Genomic DNA, 15023 nt, shown 5'->3' with positions numbered 1-15023 from the left:
GGAAAGGAGAGTGAAGTAAGTGAATAGATGTTATCAGGTATTGGCGGGATATGACATAAAGGTGAATAGAAAGATGGTGATGAGCATCCTTCCAGAGCCAGGTGGGTGACCCGGTAAGGACAGCTCAGGCTTGGTGCAGCATGCTCTGTGTTCCGTCAGTCTAGAGCACATGATCTCAAGTAGACGTTAGCAGGAAACATGAACCGCAAAGGTCGGCTGCCAATCAGGCAACGTGACCACCAGCTACATAACAGCAATCATACCACATCACCTCACAAGTATTGTGGCTCAATTTAAGTAGCATCTGAAACCACAGAGAAGAACAAAAACACTGAAGAGATTCAGTGTTTGTTGGTCCTTTACGGACCTACGCAGGTGGAAGCCTCCTTTTTGTGTACGACAAACTACAGCTTGATGGAGTGCGGGAGAGAAGCACCTTACTGCCCTCCAGGTGTGTTTTTGGGAAACGGGACAGTGAGGGTTGACCACATGCAAATGTGCCGAACAGCTTGATGTTCATATTTTAAATCTCCAAACTCAGGATAAGGAGCTGCTACACACAACGTCAGTCAACTCTCCAGCATCCCGGCCACACTGATGGAACTATCATTAACTCTGGGGCTTTTACAGAGAAAGGTCTGTTTCTAAGATGTTTTCCCCTCGAAAGTTGCCTGAAAGATAGGTAGCATAAGCTACTTTTATGGGGTTTAATTGCTACTTTCTCATTTACATAATAAAAATCCCACACACTTAGCTATTGATTCAGTGTTGTGGGACTCATTAAGAAAAAGGTGGCACACAAAGAGGCAGAACTCTAGGGAATTTAAAAAGATGAATGATTTACAGAATTGGTGAGAATTTGAGGAAATAACAGGCTGTGTGAAGAGAAAGGTCATCTTGGGGTTGTGTGGCTGGTAGTCTTCCTGGATTCTTGCTGGGGGGGTCACAACCAATCCATTCCAACCTGTCAAAGGATAAGATGTCCACCGCTCTGAGGCTAAGACTTCCAAACTGCTCTTTCCTGTTCCATGTCACAACTCGACGCTAGAGGGCAGTAAGGCCTGTGGCTGCAATCTCTACACACCAGCTCTTGAGAACATACCAAAGGGTAGAGTGACTAAGGCCACAAACCAATGGTGGCTCCAGACAGTTAACCTGAAAAACCTTCATTCAATTCCCCTAGTGCATTAGGAAGTTAAAAGCGATTGTGCTGGGCTGGTTTTGAACTGCTAACCTGCACTTTCATTTATGACAATGGAATGTACCTACCACTTGAGTATCCCACTGTCCCCTTTTATGTAGTTTTTCAAAGCCTTACGTCAGCCCCGCAGGGAAGGCAGAGCAGATATTTCTACTGAATCTTCCAAATTTTGCACCTCAGGAACTGAGTCTCAGAATGACATAGTTACTCGATGTCACAAAGTCAAAATATTTGCCCAAATCAAAAAGTGTATTTAGGTCTTAGGTCCAGCTGCCCTTCTGTAATCCTCTGGGATGTGTTAATCCTGGATATTCCCTCTTAGAAATAATAAAACTCGTTTTAAATAACAAATCACATGGCATTAATGTTTACTTACAATTCTCAGGTCAGACTTTCAAAACCGAATAACCTTAATGTTAATGTTTATTCATGTACTGCATGTCAAACCCCTTTCTAGTAATTTAGCACTTGTTATTTTAATAATATAAAGTTATTATAATAATAGTGTTTCCTGAGCAGACAATCATTTTGTTAATCATTATATACTTCATCTTTCTAACATGGCTCATTCTAGCCTTTTGCTGTCCAAGAGAAACATAACACATACTGTAGATGCAGATTATGCATATAATTTTAAATTTACCTACAGGCACACTTGAAACAAGCCAAAAGAGCCAAGTGAGAAAATAATGTACTTGGTTTACTTAATGTTTACAAAATATTATATGTCGAATATCATGTATGTCAAACATTCATGCTTTCCAATTTTCATTTTCATACTGTGTCTTCATACTTTAGCATCCGCATCAGATCACATCTGGTCCATATTCCAAAAGCATTTGCTCTCAGTGTGTACCTCAGTTTTGGACCAGCTGCTGCCATATCAAAGCAGTCTCCTCACTTCACTTGTGCTATTTAGCATCATGAAGTTTGGCAAGGTCAAGTGGCTTACTCAACACAAGTCACAAAGCATATTCCTGTCAGAGCTAAGCATGAATTTAACTAATCATTTTAGCATATGACCTGTCGAATTTTTATATTCTTTATGTGACTATAGACATATCTTTTATTATTTGTGGGGCTTCAGATTGAACCTAGTCCTCAAGCATGCTCTAGCTGCTTATATGAATATGAATATGGAGTCCGGAGCTACATATTCAGCCCTCAGTCCTGCTTATGAAGTTTTTAAGACAGAAAAATTAGTATGTGTTATTTGGTGTTTGCAATATATGGAGGTCTTGAGGTCTGCAAGGTAATCGCACTTTTCTGATGCAGGTTCTGCTGACCACTCCAAAGAAGTAGAACCAGTTTGTATACCTGTCTCCAGCACACCTGGCCAGCTGATGTACCAGTGTCAGCCCAGGAAGGCTGTTCAGGAAAGACTCTCTGACCAAGCTGTCCTGCTGAGCTAACACCGCCCCCACCCCCTGCAAACTGAGGGTAGGGTGAAATAAGCTGCCATTCTTATATTTTTCTTATCATTTTATTTACATCAATATTACAAGACACGAGTGAATATGTAAAATGTTGGTTTTTAAGTCTAGACCAGCTCTTGTTCCTTGTGGTTCCCAGTAATTGAATGCTGGTTTTGGGGAAAGTTGGCACAGGAGCAGATCTGTCCCTACAGGAAATCGTTGTTTCCCACTGACCTCGTTGTTATATTATTGGAGGAGGCACTCCAAAGGCACTGCTTAGGTCTGACATCAGCAAACCATTTTGTAAAGACCTCCAGATGGTGGGACAGGCATATATTCTGGATACACATTATGCATTTTAGACCAGAAATCCTACTATTCATTCACTAAGTTGAGTCAGAGAGAAATGTTTAGGTCCTGTGGATGGTGAATTCGCGGTATGGCTTCACTTTCCCCTGCCCCTTCTGCACGACTGCTTATGATCAAGTTATGTACAATCTAATGCATACCATAACAGCTAGAATTACTTATTTGTGCTTGCCAAATTAAAGTCCAGAGATTGTCTCAGATATGCTTGGGCAGAAGTTTACTGTTTCCAATTCATAGAGACACAAAAATTTTGACTTTGTGATGTCGAATAACTATGTCAAGAAGCCTGTGTAGTCATTGTGACCTCAGTGGTCCCATCCCAAACTCCACATTTCCGCTGCTCACTTCTTACTATAAGCATCTCTAACTCAGCCTGACTCAATTTTGTCTTTAGTCTGTAATGACACTGAGAGGGAATGACCTCTGATGGCCTTGGATTCAAAGAGATCAGAGTCTCTCTCACCAAGTGTGACATTCATTTTCTGTAGGGAATTGAGTTTCTCTGTTTACCCAACCCTCACATTTCATTTCTTTTATTTGAAATATGGGTGAGGAAACTACCAACAGCGAGGAGAAGTTGTAGTCAGACTTGCTCAGCACAGGTCTGCCATGGAGAAAACATGGCAATAGCAATTCTTTCTATAATGCGAGGTAATTTAGAAGATATAAATACTATTCTTAGTTATGAATATGAACAATTAACAACTATTACAGCTTGAAGGAGAGTATTTTTATGTACATTTGCATGTGTTTAATAGCACCTGCTGTTTGACTATCAGAAATAAATTATATGAGGGCTAAGTGGCTGGCTCCTGAAAGATTGCCCCTATGTTGCTATAGGGAATGGTGAGAACTATTTTTAGTTCATTATGTTTTCATTGATTCAGATTGCATTGTTTGAGAAGGAGCCCTAGCTTTAGCAAGATGGGCTGCTGGTCATTTTTTACTTATGGTTTAATGTATATATACATATACGTATATACATGGTTTAATATATACAGTTTGCTTGTTGAAAAGCCCAGGTGTCTACAACCTTTGCACTCAAAACTGCTGGGCCAGGTGGTAGTATCTTGTGATAACAGACATTTTGCAAACCAGGCTTGAGCCTTATCACCCAGTATCAGCTTCTCTCTTGCTCAATTCTTAAGAATCAAGCATTCCTAAGTTAATTTAAAGACGGAAAGAAAGTAACTTCAGAAAAAACATTTTGGAGAGAAAAAGAACCCCATTTTACTACTCTTCTTTGGGTTGTTGTTGTAAGGTGCTGTCTCCTGAGTAATGCTGTTGCCATCTTTACCAGATCAGTGGTGTCTGCTTGCCAGAGACCCTGGGGATTTGGACTGTGGACTATTGTTTCCCACAGCAAAGAGGGGCACAGAATCATTCACTGAGATTCCAGTGAAATCTTTTAGTCACTTGTATAAAAATTGCCCTAATAAATTGCTGACGGGACTGTCCAGAAGGAGATGGTTTCAGCTATATAGGCTTGGGAAGGTAAGGTGAAGGGGACTTCATCTTCACAGCTAAGAGGATGTTATCATCTATGGTGGAAAGCTTCATTGTGGATTATTTGGGGGTCAGCCATGTCCCTTCCTGAAACCCTTCACCCGGTGGTAACCAGACCAATAAAGTCTTGATCATGCAGGGTAAAATGCGATGGAATGATAATTTGGTTTATACACAGAGTCTTAGGAGGAGGGTGCAGATGTTGCTCACATCTGGCCAAGGAAGAGAGTTTGGCAATAGTGACGAAAGGACACTCACGGTGTGGCAACTGCAAAGAAAATATTCATCTACATACATAAAACGCCTGTGATTCCTGCGATCTGAACAGTGACTGTCGAATCTGCAGGAAGCACTCTTATTTAACACACCAAATACATCACATTCTGATCTCATTCCGTGGCACGTCTTCAACATTTGAGGTAAAGCTGGCAGCACCAGCTAGTGTCTTTGATGACATGCAGTTTGCAAACTGGGCTGTCTCTTTTGAGTCCTATCATCCAAACACAGGTCTGCCTGCTTCAAGCCAAAGACGTTCTGCTCTTCCCTCCATCTCGCCTTTCATCTTCTCACCCTGTCTTTTCTTTTCTCTTTAAAGTTCTTTATACTGTTGTTGCTACTTTTTCAGACTTGGTGATGTTAAAATAACAGACTGCACAGTTGGATGGGAGTTGGAACCACAGGGTCACCTTATGAAAATTCATCGCAATGCACAAAGCTATCCTCATTCATTGTCTTATGGTCAGACAACCACGATTCCTCCTTCAAATAGAAGCACACACTCAAAGCCATTTGGAGAATTAATTCACCCCAATTCTGATTGATTTTTTTTTTTCATTTTCTCCCTCCAAGTGAAGTGTAGGTTATCCTGAGATCCAGAATTCTTTTAGTGCAGGATCTGACGGTCAAACTAGATGATATTTTAGAAGGGGAAGGAGGGATTTGGAGAAGAATCAAGAGAGAGGGAGGAACAGGAAGAGGGGGAAAGAGAGCAAAAGGGAGAGTTGACAAGAGGAGGTTGCAGTAAGGGAGGGAAGGAAGGAGCTCATGCTGTCCTATTTCCTTTGACAGTGCTCTGTTGCTCCCCAGTGTGTCCCAGAAATCTCTCAGGAGCCTTCCTTATATTACAAGGCAGTTCTTAGAAATGTCTTAAAGAATTCCTAACTTTAACTCTATTCTCGCCTTTTCCTCCCAGACGATACACTACTTATTAACGTAAAAAGCATTTAAAAGCTGTTCATTGGCTTTCTCAGTGTCATTAATATGTGGAACCTCATTTTAGAAAGCTTTTAAAATAATAGGGACAAAATAATATTTGGAAAGTCTAAGATTCTTTACAAGGGACACATGTTTTGTTTAGTTTAGTTTTATTTGTTTTTCAGCTTGTGAGTTTGAGCAATCATTCTTGTTCGTTATCCCACTCCCACGGGTGAGAGAGACAGAGGGATTGAGTTGGACTTGCCCAATGTTACAGCGCTCATAAATAACAAGGCCCTGCTCGGGCTCATGCATTGTCATTTTGAGTTTTGTTTGTTTGTTTGTTTTTTTTCTTTTTCCTTAAGATCTTTCTGAAACCGGAACGTGAGACTAGTGTCTACACTGCAGATGTCTCTCAGGAACAGAGATGTAGGAGATCTACATCATAGATATCTGTTAAGAAAAGGCTCTTAGGAATAGAATATAGGGTGAGTCTAGACTGTAAGTATCTATCCCTGGAAGAATCTTAGAAATGCATGTTGGGCAGGGTCTACACTAGGATTTGCTACAACTGCAAGTACGTATCCTAAGAATGATCTAAGGATGAAGAAATTCTTCACTGTAGATATCTATCCTGAAAGGACCTCTGACAGTATGGGGAGTTTATATGGTAGGTGTCTACCTAAGAAAGACCTCAGTGCTGGAAACAGACAACAAGAAGAGGGAAGCAAAGGCTGAACACTGAGTCAATCCTGGCAATGCAGCCTGGTACTATTCACTATTCCTTGGCGAAGAAGGAGGTGCTTATATAAAGTTCCTTTCCATTTGCGTAGGAAAGGGAACCACTGGAAATTAAGTTCAAATTTTCACCTGCAAATGAAGCAACCTGTGGATGCATAGTTCTGAGGTATTAGGACATCTCTGGGAAGGAAACAAGGGACACCAATTATTATTGAGGTAAGGAACCATCTGACCACAGGAGTGATGGGAATTATAACAATATTCACTGGGAAAAAAGTAACAAGGAAGTGTTAAAGAAGTATTCAAGTATAAGTTTCTATTTCACTTAAAATTACTGATTCTCAGGTGGGTATGTTGGTATATATTTGTAAATTCATCATGCAGAAGACTGAAGAAGATTTCTCTATAACTTGAGTCCAACCTGGGCTCCATAGTGACTACTAGGCCAGCTTGGACTATACAACAAGGTTTTGCTTCAAAAAAATAGAAATAAAAAAGTGATCAACTTTAACAACTTTTTAACAACTGTATTGTACAGTAACAGGCTGATAGATGTTCAGATAATGATAATAAAATGCTGGTTAGTGATATAAATAATTCTTTACTGTGAGTAAAAGCAGGGCCTAGAAACTTCTGTAAAAACAACACTCACTTCAGCTTGAACAAGAGTTAAGCCAAAAAAAAAAAAGAAGAAGAAGAAAAAGAAAAAGAAAAAAGAAGTGGCAGAATGTGAACCAATAGGGAACTGCAAAGTGAGGAATTGGAAGAAATCCGTCCATTCTGGAACATGCATGACAGGTCTGCCATCAGCCAATAAAACTGGGAAAACACATTGTATCTGGACTTTGATGGTAAAAATTGGCCAACATGGTGGAGAAAGAAAAGCAAGAAATACAATTTAGGGCAAAAATAGAGAAATTTTGTAAAACAAAAAAATAATGAGAAATCAGTTTTTGAAAAATCACTTCAAATCTATCTTTCAGGGGTTAGATATAGCACAGTAAAGTATAATACAGAATTTTATAGTTCAGTCTTTTTTGTTTTACTCCTAAGAAATCAAAATTACACAAGGAGAAAGTTCTATCATCTCAGTTCCTTTGCATTCACTCTGTGCTTCTCTGGATGGAGCATCCTGGGCAGACTGGAGTACTTGTTGAACATTCCTGGCTTTCTCCTTACCCTCTTCCTTCCACCATTATCCTCCGTTTATTTCTGGAAGCTATCTTAGCTCTTAGCATGCTTAATGTGTTCGATCCATACCTTACTCTTCTTGACAAGAATCCCACTTTTAACCTGCTAGTTTAAAGCAGTAGCGGCACCATGCAAAGCAGCACAATAAACTCTTCCAGCTTTGCCACAGTAATGTTACTTTGTTATTCCTTTATGGACAGTCTTGATGTCTGCAGTGCCACCTCTCCTATAAAGCCACATTTATGTGGTCAAGGGGACAGCCCATAATTCAGAAAGGCCTTGTGAACATATAGATGGTGTACTCCTACCTCTTCTGTCTATTGTCTCAGTGAATTGCTGAAGAATAGCAGTTCTGGCTGGAGGCTCAATGATTTTCAACATTGTCTAAAGGTGAGCAATATTTTTTTAGAGAAATTATAGGTAGAAAGTCAAGTCAACTGGAGATAGAAAATAAATGTGGTTCAATGTCCTGAGAGGTAGAATGTATTGAGATGGTGGCAAAGCCCAAAACTACAGTTAGAAGACTTTTTTTTATTTCTTTATTTTTTTAATCTCCATCTTTATTAACTTGGGTATTTCTTATTTACATTTCGATTGTTATTCCCTTTCCCGGTTTCCTGGCCAACATCCCCCTAACCCCTCCTCCTCCCCTTCTCTATGGGTGTTCCCCTCCCCATCCTCCCCCAATTACCACCCTCCCCTCAACAATCACGTTCACTGGGGGTTCAGTCTTGACATGATCAAGGGCTTCCCCTTCCACTGGTGCTCTTACTAGGCTATTCATTGCTACCTATGAGGTTGGAGCCCAGAGTCAGTCCATGTATAGTCTTTGGGTAGTGAGTTAGTCCCTGGAAGCTCTGGTTGCTTGACATTGTTGTTCATATGGGGTCTTGAGCCACTTCAAGCTCTTTCAGTCCTTTCTCTGATTCCTCCAACAGGGGTCCAGTTCTCAGTTCAGTGGTTTGCTGCTGGCATTTGCCTATGTATTTGCTGTATTCTGGCTATCTCTCAGGAGAGATCTACATCCGATTCCTGTCAGCCTGCACTTCTTTGTTTCATCTATCTTATCTAGTTTGGTGGATGTATATGTATGGGCCACATGTGGTGCAGGCTCTCAATGGGTGTCCCTTCTGCCTCTGTTCTACACTTGCCTCTCTATTCTCTCCCAAGGGTATTCTTGTTCCCCTTTTAAAGAAGGAGTGAAGCGTTCACATTTTGGTCATCCTTCTTGAGTTTCATTTGTTCTCTGCATCTAGGGCAATTCAAGCATTTGGGCTAATATCCACTTATTAATATGGCTTCTATACCTTCCTCACAGCTGAATTTTGGGATTTCTCTAGGTCTGTGGTTCTGTATCAGAAAAGGACATTAGGAACAGACTATCGGAGCAGAAGAGATGTCTCAGAGGTTAGACATACTTCCCACTTTTTCAGAGGACTAGACTTCAAATTCAGAAACTGCACTTTGTAGTTTATTACTGCCTATCACTCTTGCTCCTGATGCCTGCTTCTGGATTCTGCAGCACTCCCATACAGGTACACATACATACATGCAGACATACACATAGAATAACATGGTGTACTGTTTATTCCTAACGTCGAATGAAAATTTTACAATGCTGCAACATGATGACCCTTGAACACTCTGCAAAGTGAAATAAGCTGCATAAAATGGTCCAAATATCGAGCAAATCTTTTCATGGGGTTCTGAGAATGGGCTTCTCTACAGACTAAAGTAGAGCCCTGATTTCAGGAAGAGGAAAGGCGAGATTGAGAGTTACAAATTAATAGATAAAGAGTCTCATTTTGAGTTTCTCAGAAAATTCTGAGGACACAAAGGAGCAGTACCTGCAACAATACCAGAATATACTTAGTATATCCCTCAGCTGCATGCTTTAAAATGCTAAAACTAGCAAATTGCGTGACACCTGTATTTATACCCATTAAAAATGTAGAAACAGCTGGGGGAAGGGGTACAAAGAATAGTTTGTTAATATGATCTATTGGATGCGGGATGAATGAAAAGCCCAGAAGATGCCTCTTCCCAGAAGCAAAAAGGCAGTGAATGATAGGTCTGTATATGTATGCCTGGTGGCAGTCTTCTTTGGTAAAGGAATGAGATTGAAAGTAGGGTTGAGATATGGAGAATATCACTAAACAGATAGAAACCAGAAGATGTTGGCTATAGTAAATTTGTCATGGAGCTGGTCAATATGGGTGTTATGTTCTGTAGTAGCCCCAGTGACAAAAGACTTGAGAAACAGGGAGTTGGGCTGATTTATGGCATGGCAATAGTTGTGGTCAAAAGTCTGATACATTGTGGTCAAAAGTTAAGGAGTTAGGGGGAACTGACGGGACTCTTGCTACTACAGTTTAAGTGGACTATGCAGACAAGCTGGGAAGGAGTAAAAGGAAAAGGAAGGTTGAAAGATTTAGAGAAACCGGGGTAGAATTTAGAAGCTACTGGTTTTAATGCCAGGAAACAGGCAGTATAAATCTAAGGCAGTCAGAACATGAATGTCAGAGCAGTTCCAAAGAAGATGACAAAGTATGCAGGCTTATGACAGATACAAAACAGAGTGGTACTCAACCCTGAGATACATCAGAATCAACTGAGAATCTTTAATGGATGCTGTGCTGGGTGGAGTAGTGACACACGTGGATAAATCTCAGCACTGACAGGAGGGCCCACTAAAACACCATGAAATTACATTGCTGTGCTGAATGTCCAGAGAGTCTGATTCCTCACGTTTTGGGGTGGTGGTGAATTTGCATGTCTGATACAGTCTTCTTTGCTATTGCTGCTGATGGCCTGAGGACCACAGCCAGAGAAGGGCTGAAACAGAAGGCAGGGAGAAATGAATAGAAAATCAAGTAGGATTCAGGCAGGCATTAAGGGACTGGGCAAGATGCCAATGTTTGCAAAGAACCTAAGGGTAAGGCCAGGGGAACTAAAAACAATGAGAAGAATGAGAAATTAGCAGTTCCTTAGTGTGTGTATGGTGGTGGGTGTATAAGTATATGAGCTTTGTTATCCATCCAGTGTAGACTTTTATATACTGTGTGACAATGTGTGTGTCCCGACTTCTATACAATAAGAATGAACGTCTAGGCAAGGCTGCCATGAGTTATCGCTGCATCTCATGGAGTCTGAGTTAGTTTCCCTTTAAACTACTTTGCTTTTGATCTTTTTCCGTGGATGGATATGAATGCACATGAGCACTTATAGATGGATAGTATGTGTATATAAGATTAGGAATATATGGAAGAAGTTCTGTATATTACATATATATATATTACATATATATGTGTGTGTGCACATACACACAAACAGAAGCAGATTTCATGTTTTATACTAATTTTATCTATTTATTTAGTAGAACAGGAGAATGCATTTTCAATTAAAAGTGCAAGCTTTATACATTCTGTAAAAAAGAGGAGATTTTCTTGCTCTTTGTTTTGATACACTTTTATTTCCCTTTTCACTCCGTCTTTATTAGTGATCACTTTTTATTATTCAAATTGGTATGGAGACTCGAGTAACCTGAAGAATCTACCTCTTTCTTTTGACTTCCATTTTGGCTTTTATTTTGTAGTTTTTGGAAAGATTATTAAAATGACTAACAATTCTGTGCTGGCTCGCTATTGTGAACTTCACAAGAATGCAGAGACACAGGGGCTGGGGATTTAGCTCAGTGGTAGAGCGCTTACCTAGGAAGCGCAAGGCCCTGGGTTCGGTCCCCAGCTCCGGAAAAAAAAGAACCAAAAAAAAAAAAAAAGAATGCAGAGACACTCAGAAAGAAAAACATCAATTGAAGAAGTGCTTTCATCAGATTGGCCTGTGGGCAGGTCTGTGTGGGCATTTTCTTGATTCATGGTTGATGGGCCCACTGTAGTTGGCGCCACTCCTAGGCAAGTGGTCCTGGGTGGTATAATTTCTTATATAAAATGTGAGATTCAGGAAGAGTGAGAGAGTAACCAACATTCTTTCATGGCTTCCACTTACTTTCTTCTTCCAGGTTTCAGCTTGAACTCCTGCCCTGGGTTTTATTGATAGTGCGCTCTGTCCTATAAAACGTAATGAGCCTTTTCCTTCCCTAATTGGTTTTGGTCAGTGTTTTATCATAGCTGCAGGCAATACATGTACATAACTTAAATTATTTATTTAAATGGATTTGTGTGTGTGTGCCTGTCTGTCTGTGCATGTATCACATATATGAAGGTGTCTGTTTATGCCAGAGGAGCATGACAGATTCCCTTGGACCTGTAGTTATAGACTGTTGTGAGCTTCATGAAGTGGGGGATGGGAACCAGAATGTTCTCCATAAAAACAGCATGTGCCATTAACTACTGAAACACCTCTCCAGAATGATACATTTAGGTTTTTTAAATAATGAAAACGATCCTCTTATCTACAGCAAGGAGAACCAGGATGGGTTCCATTCGGCTCTAGATTCTCAGCTGCCAATGTTTTTTCAGGCAACCGAGATCACCGTGCAGAATTGGTCAGAATCACACACATTAGAGTTAATGGGGGATTAATTGGTCATGAACACACAGATAAGAGTGAATGAGGGGCTGCTGCCATGTTATTGGATATCATGTGAAAGCATCGGCCTGTGCATGATCATTTTCAACTCACCCATTCTATAATGTTGCCTTCACAAAATTACTAAGGCATAGCTTGGCCTTACACTCACAGCACAACAGATACTTTAGTGTGTCACTTACGTTTCAATCACCCTGACAAAATATTTAATAGTGTAAAGGAGAATTCTACTGTGGTCTACAGTGTCTGAGGAGTTTCAATCCATCATAAGCAAGGACAGCGCCACTGCTTTTCTGCTAACAGTGGCTTGTGGAGTTACCTCACAGTAAGTAGAGCAGAAAGTAGAAACAGCTAGATTGTGTCCAGAGGCTGGTGCAGCCATCAGAGATCCCAACCCTAATAGACAACAATTGTTAAAGTAAGGTCTCTGGTGTCCATAGCATCTGGATAACCAGGCATCTCCACGACAGAGGCCTGCACTTTGCTCATGACCTCTAGAATGTTATGTGAACCTTTGAGACTTAGTGCTTCATACATTCTTGTCTTTGGGGGGTATAGGCAGCTGCCTAGCTGGCTGCTCTATCATCTGCTATTATTATCAGAGAAGGCAACTGGACTTTCAGCAATCGATATCTACCAACAAAATGAATATGGATGCTGTACCTAGTTGGAAATGTAGAGTTGCTTCTACAGGGATTTCCAGTGTTTCCAGGAGTTGTACCTGCTCTTTGTGCTCACCCTATCCAGGTTTTCTAAAGGCCCACACTTCTGCAGGTTTCTTGCTGTGTGTGGTTTAGGTATAAGTGTAATTGTGACTTCATAGAAGAAATTCAATAGTGTTCCTTCTGTTTTTATTTGGTGGAATTGTTTGGAAAACTTGATTTGCATTCTTCTATATGTTGACCTCCAGATGAATCAGCACCATTTGCTAAAAATGCTATCTTTTTTCCACTGGATGGCTTTAGCTCCTTTGTCAAAGATCAAGTGACCATATGTGTATGGGTTCATATCTGGGTCTTCAATTCTATTCCCTTCGTTTACCTTTCTCTCACTGTACAAATAGCATGCAGTTTTTATTACTATGGCTCTGTAATACAGCTTGTGGTCAGGGATGTTGATTCCCGCAGAAGTTCTTTTATTGACGATCATTTTCACTATCCTGGGATTTTTGTTATTCCAAATGAATTTTCCTTTTGCTCTTTCTAACTCTATGAAGAATTGAGTTGGAATTTTGATGGGGATTGCATTGAATCTGTAGAATGCTTTGGCAAAATGGCTGTTTATACTATATTAATCCTGCCAATCCTGCAGCATGGGAGATCTTTCCATCTTCTGAGATCTTCTGCAGATACTTGAAGTTCTTTTCATACAGATCTTTCACTTGATTAGTTAGCGTCACATCGAGGTATTTGTGTTATTTAGGACTATTGTGAAGGGTGTCCTTTCCCTAATTTCTTTCTCAGCCTGTTTATCCGTTGAGTAGAGGAAGGCTACTGATTTGTTTGAGTTAATTTTATACCCAGCCACTTTGCTGAAGTTGTTTATCAGGCTTAGCAGTTCTCTAGTGGAAATTTTGGAGTCACTTTAGTATACTATCATATCATCTGTAAATAGTGATATTTTGACCTCTTCCTTTCCAGTTTGTATCCCTTTGACCTCTTTTCTTGGTCCGATTGTTTGGAGGGTTTCAAGTACTATATTCAATAAGTTGGGAGAGAGTGGGCAGCCTTGTCTACTCCCTGATTTTAGTGGGATTTCTTTAAGTTTCCCTCCATTTAGTTTGATGTTCACTACTGGTTTGTTGTATATTGCTTTTACTGTGTTTAGGTATGGGTTTTGAATATATGATCTTTCCAAGACTTTTAACATGAAGGGGTGTTGAATTTTGTCAAATGCTTTCTCAATATCTAATGAGATGATCATATGGGGTTTTTCTTTTAGTTTTTTTATACAGTGGATTACGTTGATGGATTTCTGTATATTGAACCAGTCCTGCATCCCTGGGATGAAGCCAACTTGATCATGATGGATGATCGTTTTGATGTAGTCTTGCATTTTGGTTTGTGAGAATTTTATTGAGTCTTTTTGTGTGAATATTCATAAGGGAAATTGGTCTAAAATTTTCTTTGTAGGGTCTTTGTGTGGTTTAGGTATAAGCGTAATTGTGACTTCATAGAAGAAATTCAGTAGTGTTCCTTCTGTTTTTATTTGTTGGAATTGTTTGGAAAGTATGGGTATTAGGTCTTCTATGCAGGTCTGATAGAATTCTCCACTAAACCTATCTGGTCCTGGTCTTTTTTTTTTTTTTTTTTTTTTTTTTTTTTTTTTTTTTTGGTTGGGAGACTTTTAATAACTGCTTCTATTTCCTTAGGAGTTACAGGAGTGTTAAAATGGTTTATCAGATCCTGATTTAACTTTGTTACTTGGGATCTGTCTAGAAAATTGTCGATTTCATTCAGATTTTCAAGTTTGATTGAATATAGGTTTTGTAGTACAATCTGATGATTTTTTGAATTTCCTCAGTTTCTGCCATGTCACCCTTATTATTTTTCAGTTTGTTAATTTGGATAATCTCCCTGTGCCCCCTGGTTAGTCTGGCTATGGGTTCATCTATCCTGTTGATTTTCTCAAAGAACCAGCTCCTGGTTTTCTTGATTCTCTTTTTACTTCTTTTCGTTTCTACTTGGTTGATTTGAGCCCTGATTTTCATTAATTCCTGCCATGTTCTCCTCTTGGGTGTATTTGTTTCTTTTTGTTCTAGAGCTTTTAGGTGTGCTGTCAGATGCTAGAGTATGTTCTCTCCATTTTCCTTTTGGAGGCACGCAGAGCTATGAGTTTTCCTCTTAGCACTGTTTTCA

The 15023-nt window shown here is 39.9% G+C and overlaps 1 protein-coding gene across 14 annotated transcripts in view; it reads left to right on the top strand.

Moving 5' to 3' along the window:
• Zfp385d (zinc finger protein 385D) overlaps positions 1–15023 on the top strand; it is a 383190-nt gene that overhangs the window by 60076 nt on the left and 308091 nt on the right. For 6 of the 14 annotated variants that reach the window (XM_087585522.1, XM_087585516.1, XM_087585523.1 and 3 more), the window contains exon 2: positions 2477–2641. The gene's annotated coding sequence lies outside the window, so the exon portion shown is untranslated. 14 annotated transcript variants of the gene reach the window in all.

This window comes from Rattus norvegicus, chromosome 15, assembly GCF_021556685.1.
Source record: "Rattus norvegicus strain SHRSP/BbbUtx chromosome 15, alternate assembly SHRSP_T2T, whole genome shotgun sequence".
Classification (NCBI taxonomy): Eukaryota; Metazoa; Chordata; class Mammalia; order Rodentia; family Muridae; genus Rattus; species Rattus norvegicus.
This window is presented reverse-complemented; position numbering and strand designations above follow the sequence as displayed.